At 33.2% G+C, this 5,306-nt stretch overlaps 1 long non-coding RNA gene across 1 annotated transcript; it reads right to left on the reverse strand.

Moving 5' to 3' along the window:
* Window positions 1–398: 398 nt before the first annotated feature.
* LOC117797881 lies at window positions 399–3,815 on the reverse strand. Its single transcript, XR_004622723.1, has 3 exons — window positions 3,708–3,815; window positions 1,978–2,064; window positions 399–1,270 (listed from the first exon to the last, which is right to left on the reverse strand). It is a non-coding gene; the product is annotated as an uncharacterized LOC117797881 (long non-coding RNA).
* Between the last annotated feature and the right edge of the window lie 1,491 nt (window positions 3,816–5,306).

A 5,306-nucleotide genomic window follows, 5' to 3' on the forward strand; every position in this document is an offset into this window, starting at 1 on the left:
AAAAAAAAAAAAAAAAGTAATATTACTCTGTTCAATACCCTGAACTGGCTCCTTATTCTATTCAAAATAAAAACTGAAGTCTGTGCAATGACCAACAAGGCCCTAATGATCTGCTTTCTCCTGCCTCCCATTATTCCTCTGATCTTGTCATCTGCTACTCTTCACTCTGCTCTAGCCACACTGCCCTTGAACAAAACAGTCACCTAGCCATCTCAGGGACTTTGCACTAACTTTTTCTCTGCATGGAACACTCTTAAACTAGATATCCACATGCCTCGGTTCAAATGTTACCTTCTCAATGCAGTCTCTCCAGCACCCTACCCTTACCTGGCTCCACGTTTTTGGGTTTTTTTGTTTTTTTTTTTTTTTGTGGCACAACACTTACCACCTTCTAACATATTATGTAATTCAGTCATTTATTTTGCTTATTATTTATTGCCTGCTTCCCCTACTAGAACGTATTCTCCATTATGGCAAGAATCTTTGTTTTGCTTAACCAACACACTGCCTACAATAGTGCCGGAACGTATTAAGCACTCAAAAAATATTTGTTGAATGAAGACTGAAGCCATAGACTTTCTTCTTGTGACTACAGATGAACTATTAGAACTTCTGTATATTGCATGCTGAGTCCCAGCCTTTTACATCAAAGACTCTGCTATTGCAATCAATTGTTCCCCCTCTCTTATATCATCATTTTTACCTCTCAAACTAGATCATTACAATCAGTATGTAAATATCTTTCTTTCCCTTGACCCGACATACTTCAACTATTACTGCCCCATTGCTCTATGCCTCTTATAGTAAAACTGGAAAATTATCTACATTTACTGACTCCACTTCTAATATTCTCATTTTCTGACTCAGCTTTTCACTGACCTCACTTCAAATAAAATCCAGAGTCCTAACAGTGGCTCAGTGCAGCCCGGCCCCACCATGCCTCTGTCCTCCTCTCTCACCTCTCTTCCATCACCCACTCCGCTCCTGTCACCGTGGTCTCCAGGCTGTGCCTCCACTGATTTCCACAACAGGACTAATTCCCAGTGCTACATATCAATTCTTGTTAGTTACAATTCTTCATTTCAATATAATGAACACCCTTCACTGAAGCAGCTACCTTCCTGAGGAGCTTCATCCAGTTGGCCTACTGTCCTACCTTCACCGGCGAGCGTGTCATCATCTCCCCAGATCCTCGAGGGAATATCCGCGCTTGAGCAATCATTTCCAACACACTAGTTTTTCCAGCACTCTGGTCTCCAACCACAACAACCTTACCATAGAACAAATAACATCAATTCCGATTTTTAAATACAAACTTATATTTAAATAGACTTGAAATACCATGGAGATTTTTGAGTCTTTTAAAATACTTAGAGTTAAATGATTTTAAAAATCCCATCCATAAAAACAAAGATGGTCATTACCTCTATGCATATTGAAAATATAAACAGCAAAATATTAATTGGATCCATTATTTATAACCAAATTTTTAATAAAAATTGTGCTATTTAAACCACTATGTCTAAAACCAGATCATTCACGTTCTACAAATCTTTTCCTCAGCTAGTTTACTCTTTATAAAGATATTTTCAATTCCATGGTGTTAAATTTCACTCACTGACTTATTTAATCCACTGTTCCAGTATTTTAGTTTCATGGATGTTACAAATACATACTGCCAAATACCTTATAACCTTGCTTCATTACATATAAGTATATATAAGCCAATGGACCAAAATAGTCAAACAACATTCATTCAATGCTTAAGACATCATCTAGAGTGCATAAATAATATCATATAGGTAAAAAAACATGTCTCTGTTTATGTCTGTGTGGTGTGTCCGTATGTATGTGGCTATACTGTGTGTGTGTGTATACGTGTGTATGTGTATATATATGTGTGTGTGTAACTTTTTTAAAACCTAAAGTGTTCTTTTGCTAAAGATCAAGTTCCCTAGGTATTAATTTTTCACGTACCCTTGGCAGATGATCTTGTGTATTATAACTGGCATCATAATCAGACAGAACATCAAGAACTTCAGAATACATGTCAATCAAAGATTTCTGTAAAATATTAAAAATTAATATTAAACAATGAACAAATTAAAGAAAATCAGATGTGTCAAGAGAAAAAAAAGCTGATAAATCCAAAATGTTTTACATAAATACACTTTCATAGTAAAACAGTATAGAATTCAATTTTTTCTCATTCAATTTGTTTTATTTAGAAATACGCTGATTTAATACAGGACATTAACTGAGGATTTCTTAACCTGCCAACTAAATGTTAAAAGCGGGAAGTTACTGTTTAATATTGAAGAGCTAATATTAAATGCTCAACAAAGGAAGACCATTAACACCATAAAGGCCAAACAAGAAGTCAGGTGACCAACTACAAGGAAATCATCCCCTATCAAGTTTGGTACGTGTATCAGAGGAGGGAGACAGACAGAGAAACTGAAGAAAGGATAAAAGTAGAAAAGAAATCACCAAGAAGACTGTTAAATCAGTAAGAATGAGTAAGTGTACTGTGACAGTTGGGCAGACACCCTGCATTGTTTTTCTCTCTAGAACCAGGGCAGAACATGGTACCTGGTAAATAATAAACTTCAAGAAAGTATCTAAAGAACGAATGAACAAATAAATAACAAGTGAGGACAAAAAGGACTAGTATGCCAAGCATTTAATAATTAAAGACAAGTTTCAATGCAAGGTAGGAACAAAACGAGGGCCTACGTTTTCTTTCATCTCGTAACACCTAGAAGTAATTAAATGAAAAGCAACTGCTATCCCTTCCACCAAAATATAAACAAGAAATTCTTGAAATTTTCATTAACATGTCATTTTATGAGAGAAAATACCATTTCTGAAGTGAACTCTCATTAACACTTGGACATGACTTTTCTCAACTGCCATGGGTAACTTATGAATAAAGCCATGATATTATCTGTTGTATGCAGTCATGACTTAGAATCAGAACTACTAATACACGTTGGTTAAACTAGAACTACTTATCTTTGGACCTTGGCTTCAGAATACATACACCATGATTTATTGTAGGTTTGCTATATATAAATTCTGTTTACTTATATGAGATAGAAGTTAAAAATATTACTTCAACTTAATTCAGCACATACAGCTTGGTTTAGAGGGCAATAATGAGATTTAACTTACTGAGAATGGTAATTACCAATATGCTGATGATAAAAATATCAGCATATGCTTTTTACAAATATGCTTTAGAATGCCAAAGAAACCTTCCAGAAGAATATGTTAAGTCTTATAAAACTGAAGAAAGTAGACTAATCATTTACTGAAAATACAAGTTATGATGCTAAGGTATATCTAAATGTCCCTCAACTCACAATTCTGATTTTATAGCTGTAGAAATTAAATAAGCCTAAAGACAAATGGGGTTTTTCAGAAAAATATACTGATTCACAAGAAATGACTGTTAAAAGGATGAAGATTTTATGGGTCTTGTATGAAACAAATGTCTGGAGACTATAATTTATGAAGTGTCTTAATATAGGAAAAGACTTCCCTATCTCCCAAGGATATCAGGTTAGAAAGAAAAGGACAGTACACATTACAGCTTTAAAAACTGGTATTGATGAATGCACAATGTGAAATGGCAAAGTTCTGGAACTAGTAAAATAGTAAAAAATAAAAAAATAAAAAATAAAAAAATAGTAAACTGAAAATACCTTGAGTTTTCTGTGATGGATTCCTTTGTCATCTTTCTGCAACACTAATTTTCTTAATTCCTTGTTCTCTTTTTCTAACCGTTCCAAGATCCTCTGGTACTTTAACTGTAACAAAATAACACCATAACTACATAAGAAAAAGATGAGTTAATAATTTAATTAAGTCTAATTAAAATCTTCCAAAATCCTGAAGTCATAGCTCCTGAATATTTAAAATGAATTATTTCATTTAAAAAGCTTCTTCGAAAATGTTGAGAGAATAAAATAAATTATGAAAATTATCTCAAACAGTGGAATTCATTTTTCTATTATAATTTGGCATTTTATTTGGAAAACAGTTTGCTCTTTACATTGAAGAAGCTGAATTTTTTAAAAATACTAAAATGTAAGAATTTAAAGAAGCAAGTTCTTAAGTACACTCTATTGAAACAGTATTCCCTATTACTTCAAAAACTTAAGTCTTTACTATAGGAACAATTGACAAAAATTCAAATTCTTTCCATTCCTCATATTACTTTATGTTGTATATTAAAATGATATAAAATAACAACAGCTAATAGCATCTGAGCATATACTATGTGACAGGCCCAATACTGAGTGTTTCTGCCAGCATTAGCTTCCTCAAGTCTTCACATGAGGCTAAGGTTACCTAGATTAGGGACCTGAGGTTAGGGACCCTTGGTAGCCTATCCAAGGTCACAGCATTTTAAATATATGTCAAGGAGCTCAAACTCTCCAAATTCTGGTTAAGTTTCCAAGGCCAGAGATTACACATTAATTTTTTAAATACTGACATAAAAACAGACTTAAAGAAGACTAATACATGTAGACGGTTTGTTTTGTCAAAGTAGATGCTTAGCTACACTTTTCTTCTCAAATAAATGTGATCCTTTTCTACTTGGTCATCTCAGTTTGTATACTATCGTTTCTTCTCTAAACATGAATAATGTTCAGACACTCTTAAGAACTACTACTTCCTACCAGCAGAACGTTTATGTCTGACGTATAACATCATGCCTTTCAAAACGGAAGATCATTCCTAGGACAATTTTTGGGTTGTTGTAATCTTTCAAGAACAAAGTAAATAACAGGATATCAGGCATCTATCCTCAGAGAATGTCTAACTTAAGTCAAATTTTAAAAAAGCATATTCTGCAGTAGAACTCCGAAATATGAGACAGGCAGAACTAAAAGCTAGATTCTACTATAAACATTTTTTAAAAACACGTGTTCATTTATACGTTGTATATGTAATATATACAACAAAATTCTGACATACATAGATCTTTGCTGTGTAATATGGTAGCCACTAGCCACTGGAGCTGCTGAGCACTCTGAAATATAGTTAGTCTGAACTGAGATGAAGTGTTAAGTGTAAAATACACACCACACTTTAACAATTCAATAAAAAAAATGAATAAATAAAATACCTCATTACTATTTTTATACTAATTACATGTTTAAATGATACTAATTTGGAATTTACTGGGTTAAATAAAATATATTAAAATCCGTTCTACCTATTCCTTTTTACCTTTTTGGAATGTAAAAATTTTAAATTACACATGTGCCTTGCATTGTATTTCTATGGCAAATCAC

Source organism: Ailuropoda melanoleuca, unplaced genomic scaffold (genome assembly GCF_002007445.2).
Source record: "Ailuropoda melanoleuca isolate Jingjing unplaced genomic scaffold, ASM200744v2 unplaced-scaffold1714, whole genome shotgun sequence".
NCBI classification, from domain to species: Eukaryota; Metazoa; Chordata; class Mammalia; order Carnivora; family Ursidae; genus Ailuropoda; species Ailuropoda melanoleuca.